The following is an 8,279-nucleotide window of genomic DNA, read 5'->3' on the forward strand; positions in this document are numbered from 1 at the left end:
TAGTAGCCGATCGTTTATGTAATTTATTCACATTTTCAATGTGGGCTAAAGTTTTTTTTAGTATGACTTTTATTTTTATTTTTATTTGATAATTATTTCATTCCTTATATTTTCATGGCTTGTGACTTTAATGATGGTTAAGCAACTAAAATATTTTTTTTATGACGTGAAGAGAAACTTACAATGAATGAATGTTTCCCATCATCGTCGCTGATCCATGACATCCATTCCAAGTATTTTTTTTTTTAATATGTTCCTTAATTGAATTAAAAGACCTAATGAATTTATTCTCTACGCATAGGACTGTCAGGCGTATCAAACACGCTTTATATCACAAAAATCGGCAAAAGTTGTTCTGTGAAGTATGGAAGTCGTTGTACCTACCAAGATTGAGCTCCTCTGTGATGCAACATTGAGTCTGGCCCACATCCAATGATTAGAAATGCCTTGGCATGGAGTCCAAGGCGGTCATATGTAGCCCAAGGCATTTCTAGGCATTGAATACGCGCCTAATACCATATTGCGCCACAGAGGACCCAAATCCTACCATCAATGGGGTTCAAAACTCATATCCGTAATTGTAAGGTTGACCTCTCATTGTATCTTTATTTCTTGAAGTTATTTATTTATGGTGTGCTTTGCTTCCTTTATTATAGTTATGCATCATGCTACTATAGCTGTCAATCTCGTGATTGGAGTAATAATGATGTTGAGAAACATTGCTGTTTTTGTTCCATTTCTTCTATTATATCTTCAAGGCATGAACTTCCCAAGGGTTTTGTGTTTTTCCCACACTCTGAAATTTAATTTTGACCGAAATTATTTCCTTCATCAATCCCTCCTATTTGTTCTAATCCGAAAATTAGAATGCAAACTAAGTTCAGCTATCACTTACCCCCATTGCCATCTTGGATCTTATGGGTGTTCTTTAATAGTAGTTTGATTGGAGGGTGATTTATAATTTTTCTAATCAAGTATTACTTCAGGGTTTATATCAATTGATATAGATCATGTTTCTTCTTAGATGAGGGTAGAAGGTCTTCAACGAATAAGGCTTCACATTTCTCTATTATTTTGGAAGTAAGCTCTCTTCCAATATCCATTTGATAGATCTTATTTGTTGTGCCTGTTGAATGAATAGATTTGATTAACAATTTATTTATGTCCTACTAAACCCAATTGTGAAGCAGGTTTTTGAAGCAGCTCCCTCTTTTTTCATGGTGGACATTTATAAGGCGATTCAGTTGAATTCCTCAAGGTCAGATGCTTCTTTATATCTATAGACTTGTAGTGACCAGTAAATTTGCAGTTATGTATTTCATGACTAGCCACCACGGAGGTGTGCTTGGTGGCCAGTGCCAACAGGGGTTGTAAAGCCATTTACACATCTGATGGTGCCACCAGTGTGTCACTCAGATATGGGATGACTAGGGCTTCGGTTATGAGGATTGGCTCTACGAAAAGGGCTGTAGAGTTGAAGTTTTATACGGAAAATCTTGTCAATTTCAAGACTTTTGAGGCCGTTTCCAACAAGTAGGCTCATTTTTTTAACAGTCTTTCAGTTTCAATTGTTCTTTTTTGTTTGCACTTAATATTAAATTTTAGATGTCATTTTATATTAATATGTTATGCTTTTCTATTATTTCGAATTCTCTACTTAATTTGATACAACTTGCTTAAATTTAATTGACTATGCAAATATGCTTGTTCATACTACCATTCATTTTGGTCTGCCTTAGAGGCATACATTCATTGTCTTATCAGTAGATATATATGTTCATTGGAATCAAAGTTAATTGAATCCTAAATTTTTTTTTGTAGTAGTTCTTTAAAGCCTTTTGGTAAATGTTTTTATAATTAGGACTCCTCTCAATATCTATAAGAGGATAAAAATGAGAGAAAATAAAACGAATCTGAAAGGCTGGACATAAGCACACGTTTGATTGGTAATTCACATCTTTTCTTATCTTAATTTTTTCATTATGCTTATTCTAAATTTAGTTTGGGGAATGTGTTTGATTTTTAATTTCCCCCTTTTTTGTTGTCTTTTTGTTTGATTTTATTTGATTATGTGGGGTTCAAATATTTTGGTATTTTTTATATTGATAGATCTTCGTTTCTCTTTCATTTTTTTCTCCCTCCATTGAATCTAATATAGAAAATTTACTTCAAAGAATTCTCTTTCCAAATATGTACGTTCTTTTCTAATGGTTTTCAGCCTGGTCAAGGTTTGGCTTAAAATGAAAAAAAAATCCTGACTGATTTTTTTTTGGTTTAATCTTATGTTGGAACTTAGGTATGTGATTTTGGCTTGGAATTGTTGCAGAAAGGGACTTCTGGGGACTGATAGTTCCAATTGTGGTCATGGAATCTGGGCGTAATTCTTATGTAACCACGGGTTTTGCTAGATATTGGCTAGCTTTGGATTCTTATTGTGAATTAAGAGAATTGTTATAAAATACATTAGAACCATAGGGTTAAACAGTTGAGCTCTCATATTGTGCCAATACTCACCCATAACGATTCTATCTTTATTTGTTATGGTATTGAATTGTTTTATCAATGTTCAATTAATGTTCATGTTGGAATTTTTTTCCCTCTTTTCCCTCCACACTGGCATCTAAATATTTAATTTGTTATAAACTTATACCTTCTCCGTCATCTAACAAATGGGCAATTTTTTACTAATATATATATATATATATATATATTATTTTTGTATATTTTCCAAATTTATTGTCTCTTCTTTTTTTTTTTTTTTTTTTTTGTGAACATAATTTTATTTAAAGGAACAGGAAGAACTTATGGATGCTAAACATTGTTCTTGTGTCTAAGGATAAAAAATGGGCCAAACTATCCTGCCCATCACAGACATGGCCCTCCTTGCCAATGAATCAGATAATGTATTGATTAACTAACATAATTAGAAACATGGGACAATGTTTTTCACACTGATAGTGTATTGCACCATTGCCATGTTATATGATTTTTTTAATTTTAGTTTTATTTTCTCTATTCTATCTTGATTATTTTACTTGCATGTGAATGATAACTTTCTTTGTACTACCACCATTGTAAAATGGAATTTCCCACAGTAGTGGTCTGAAGACCCTCTTTCTTTCAAAAAATGGAGAAAAATACACTCTTTGATCGTATAGACCCTATACTCAAATTTAGACGGTGGCAAAATTACACCTACACTCTTGTGAAACTCAAAAAAAACTTACCATTGTTGGGGCATGACCGCACGACCAAAGAGAGTTCATTTCCCAAAAAAAAAAAAAAATCTCTTATTATTTTACTAATACAAATAAACTAGGATAAAAATTTCATTATCTCATTATTATTATTATTATTATTATTATTGTTTTATTTTATTTTAGCTTAATCAAACAATAGGACAAATTAGAGACATATTGTGGACACACCATTGTATTGTATTGGTAGGCATCCCACTGTAGGGCTGCAAGGCTGCAATGCCTGCTTAACTACTAAAATTGATAAGTCCCCATGCATGCATATTCTTAACAGGCCAGACCTACCTACTTAATAAGGTTTGATCAATACCTAATGATAAAGAGGAAGGTTAGTTTTTTTTTTTTTTTTTTTGGTTAAAACCTGCCCGTAATCCACCAAATCATGATATGTCTTCCTTCAATGAGTGATTGACACTTGTTCTACTCTCTGTAGTTTTGTGTTCTTCATGGGATTAATATTAAACAAAAAAGTTCCATTGAGAGGTATGGAAGATGGTGGACCCCACCAACATAATAAAAAAAATTATTATAATAAGGAACATGGATTTGATTAGGAGTAGAGTTAATAATAACAAAAAAACTTTGTGTGTATGGTATAGGTTTTTGTTATTAAATTAACTTGTGGATACTATTTGGTTTTGATGTGTCATGCTGCCTAAGTTGATTTGAATGCGACTGGGGGGATCGACGTAGCTGAATTTAAGAGATCAACTCTTTCACGATCCAAATCTGAGATAAGGATAAAGATACGATCAAATGACCAACCCACTATCAAGATATCAAGCCATTAATTAAATTTTATATATACAAAATATGTAATTCAAGGATGGTTCTTGGTTAGCGATATATTACATCAAAGTATTTTTGAGAGAGTTTTTATAATTTAGGGTCGGCACCCAAGGAAGGAGGTTGTGGAATCGAATGTACTTTGTGATATTTAGATGTGTGAAGGTAGGTGTATGTAAGAGTACATGGCCCTTGGCCCTACTAGTGCCTTTTAGACTAACCAGCAATGCTGAATAAGAGAAAAAAAAAAAAAAACATTTATCTCCTATTAGGTTCATGCACATCACGGTGGCCTTGGGTTGATTAGCTCATCCCATTATACATATACAACCTAGGGTTCTAAATATCAGTATCAGATCAATTAGATAGTAGATAATCATGTAATTTTTCCAGAAGTAGGTGTAAAATCAATCAATCTAGGTTGATACATACCGATCTGAATCGATATCGTATCAATATTAAATTATTGAGATTTAAAACCCTGGTCCAATCCTCATGTATAAATCTAAATCCCAATCCCAATTAACTAAAGCAGTTTGGCATAAAAGATATAGGGTTTAAAGTTGGTTAGACATTAACAGGTTGAGAATAAATGGATGGAGAAAAGTAAGGGGGGTTAATTTTGAAATGAAAATGTTTACTTAGTTGAATCATTTAAATAAGAATTGATAAATAATTGATGATTATTTCGGTTTGATTGTAGTTTTACATATTTTAAAAAGGGCAAGAGAATGCTACCCTGCTGGCACAGGTTCATGCAAACGTGTAGGCCAATGAGAGGGTACGTAAAGGCAGCATGGTCTTTCCACACCCGTTGTGTCTAGGTTTGTACTTACGCCAACAAGTACCATTCTTTCTTATTTTAAAAGAAGTAATAGATTCAGTTTCAGATTTGAACTTGAAATCACTTATTAATAATACTTTTTTTTTTCTCTATCAAATACAAGTTTACAACATGAATTTAATGAACCATGCATTTAAATAAAAAACAAACCAATTAACACCTTTAGAAAAAAGCATGCTAAAAAATAGTGGCACTTTGAAATACAGTAAGTATTATTGTCATATATGAAGAAAGGTGAATGTGATGCTTCGTCATGCCATGGATTCAGTTGTCACGTGGTATATATATATATATATATATCGACCAGTGAGGATTTTTATTTCTATAAGAGACAAATGAGGGTGGATTCATGTGATAGAGATCCTCACAACTCAATATAGTTTATCTATTCACCAATTCTTCTACACCAAACACCTCCAGTCATGCCTTTTATGATCAATAATCATGGAAAAATGTAATCAATATACAGGTTACCAAAGGTATTGATTATGTTTAAACTTTATTATGTTATTTTTTAAAGTTTTAGGTATATTTTTCCTCTTTACAAAACCACATTTTAGCTATTGACTACTATATTTGTCATGCCATCTAATAATATCTATAATCAATTGAGGGAAAAAAAACTATAATACTACAAAAGAGTATACGACACAAGGAAGATCATCTTTTTAGACAAAGTTCTCTATGAAAAGAAAAGACAAAAACACTATAATAGGCTATGAATATTATTATTTTTTATAAGATAAACTATATTTCCTTCCAGAAGAAAGCATGAAAAAGAAGAAGAAACAATAGGAATATACCACTAAGAGAAATTTTGAAAACCCGCGTCAACTACTCTAAAAAATGTGGGCTCGAGGAGGCTTTAAGCTTGACATGTGTTTAGTTTTATAGAATGTTCCATTTGTTCAACATTATAGTTAAAATATACGTGGATCGACCTGTCTATTCTAATAATTTTTTATTTTTATAATAAAAAGAATATTTCTTTTAAGACATACTATGCGTGAATTATATATATATATATATATATATATATAAAAGTACATAGAATGTCTACTTCACTCCCTCCCACCCCCTCCCCTCAAAAAAAGAAAAAAGAAAAAAGAAAAAATCAATAGAAATGATACGTACTTGGGGAAGGGAAGTAGGAACTAGGGAGTGATGGCTATTAATTTCCCTTTTTATAAGTGAAATATCAAATTGTATTTAGAAAACAGAGAATTACAATCAGTAATAAATTGATCAAAATCATTCTTTAAAAGGTTATATAAATCATCAAGAAACTCCAATGAATAAATAACTGTTTAGGCAAGTCTCTCTGCATAGAAGCTATGTAATTAGAAATTTAATTTGTCTCACTCCAAACATGTCATCTATCCACGTGGCAGAATAGATACTTTATGATATTTGAAAAAACAATAGACCTTTGTAACAGTAATTATTCTCTTAAAATTATTATAAACAAATACTCTGATTATTAACCCGGCAAGACCACTTATTAATCTCACAATCATTACTCATTATTGGATATGAAGGAGAATTTACCAAAAAAAAAAGATATGAATTTTTTAATTTTTTTTATTTTTGGGTAAAAGAGGAAATTTCAAGTAAAGCTCTTAATTATTGATTTAGTTGCAAATGACATCACTAAGCAAGAAGCAGTTGGGTTGCTTATATATACTTGATTATTTGAAAATATTTATTGTAATAGATTTGTGGCTATTATTTGTTAGCGTTTGTACGTAGTAATGTTTGATTGTTAGTCACTTTTGTGATTTCCAACCTTTCTCTATTCCTCTTTTCTCTTTAGTACTTCTGTTTTTGGTAAATAACAATAAAATTGTCTTAAACATGCATGCAAGGAGCTTCTTAGAATGTTTTTCTATCTTTTCTTTTTCAAAAAAGAATATAACAAACACTATTATACTAAGATATCACATCGCATCTATGGCACCCATCTTGCCCTTCATAATTAAATTTATAAAGAAAACTTTTGACAATACTGTTCTACCATTTTGAGCCACATACCATGGAGGCTTAGGTTGATTTAGTCAAACTAACCATTGGATGGATGTTTCACTTACACAGTAGTGCTACTTTGATCACGCCACCTTTTTCTAATCATCAATCTTATATTCTAAAAATTATATTAATTTTTTGATTTTTTTTAAAGGGGAGAGGATCTACATGTTATCAGTGTCAGACGAAATCTCTCATGCGGAACCAATGGTAGTATCGAAGGGGTTCCACATGATTCATATAAGAAACCCACAAAACTGGATCATTATTTTATTTTGTACCAAGTTTTCGTTCACCTATTGTGAAGAGAGAATCTTATTAGCCATAGGATGATGACCCTTTGATTTGACTGCAGAAGGGTATTTTGAACTTTCATCAATAGGGGCAAGAGTCCATGGTGAGATTTACTAGAAACTTTTCCTCCATGGTGTAGGAAAGAAAACCTACAATCAGACAGTCATTAATACTCCCCTTATAGAACGAAATTCGAATAGGTTCATACCCTTATTATGACCCCACCCTCATCCCAACTATGGGTGAAGAGAAACTGCCTCCTTGGTTGAATTCCATCTCTGAACAACTACTTAAAATAAAGAGACAAAAAGTCAAATAAATGATAAATTGATGGCCAAGCTAGAGCATAAATTAGTTATCAAATAGCTGGATTGGTGATAACAACCTTTCATGTGAGACAAATAGATGGGCTTTGCTTCATGGAACACTAATAAGGAAAGTGGAGTTTGACCAGACCTTGTTTTAAGTCCTTTCTAGGAATTCTTAGCCCATAAGCCCATCGCAGCCTATTGGAGTATTGGGCCACCCTATGCATATAGGCCAGTTCCAAACTCCAGAAGTGAAACCCAATTCCACATTTTAAGAAAGGTTCCTACTTCCTAACCTAGTATCTCATGGAGTCATAGTAACTGAACTTTCAATACCTTATTATCTTCCTTATGAAATATAAACCATTAAGAAAACTGAATAGGTCCTTTCTAAGCTTCTATCATAGTAATGGTTTGCTAATCGTGGAATGCTATTGTAATCATTTGAGCTGTGTTTAGGTTAAAAACATTTTTCTTTTGGAGGAGATTAGGTCAGTTCACTGGAGCTAGTGGCTCAACTAATGGGAGGGCCGGCATGGGAAAGGTATAGAGGAATTTTTGTAAGAGTAAGTAATGGGAATTGTTTAGTTCCACAATGCTTATGGAAGAGAATAGTGTGGTAACCATTGTAAAACAAGGTAATGGGAATTGTTTAGTCCCACGTCGCTTATGGAAGAAAGTACAGTGTGGTTCATATAGTATTATGAGAACTACAAGGGTTCATATAGTGGTAATAGCAACAACACTAAAAAACCAGTGGCTGTCAAC

General features: G+C 32.4%; 1 long non-coding RNA gene across 1 annotated transcript; it reads left to right on the forward strand.

Annotated features, from left to right (window-relative positions):
• Positions 1 to 550: 550 nt before the first annotated feature.
• On the forward strand, positions 551 to 2,340 carry LOC122079181. Its single transcript, XR_006140341.1, has 4 exons — positions 551 to 580; positions 1,025 to 1,080; positions 1,191 to 1,258; positions 2,297 to 2,340. It is a non-coding gene; the product is annotated as an uncharacterized LOC122079181 (long non-coding RNA).
• The last annotated feature ends 5,939 nt before the right edge of the window (positions 2,341 to 8,279 follow it).

The sequence above is a fragment of the Macadamia integrifolia genome, chromosome 5 (genome assembly GCF_013358625.1).
Source record: "Macadamia integrifolia cultivar HAES 741 chromosome 5, SCU_Mint_v3, whole genome shotgun sequence".
NCBI classification, from domain to species: domain Eukaryota; kingdom Viridiplantae; phylum Streptophyta; class Magnoliopsida; order Proteales; family Proteaceae; genus Macadamia; species Macadamia integrifolia.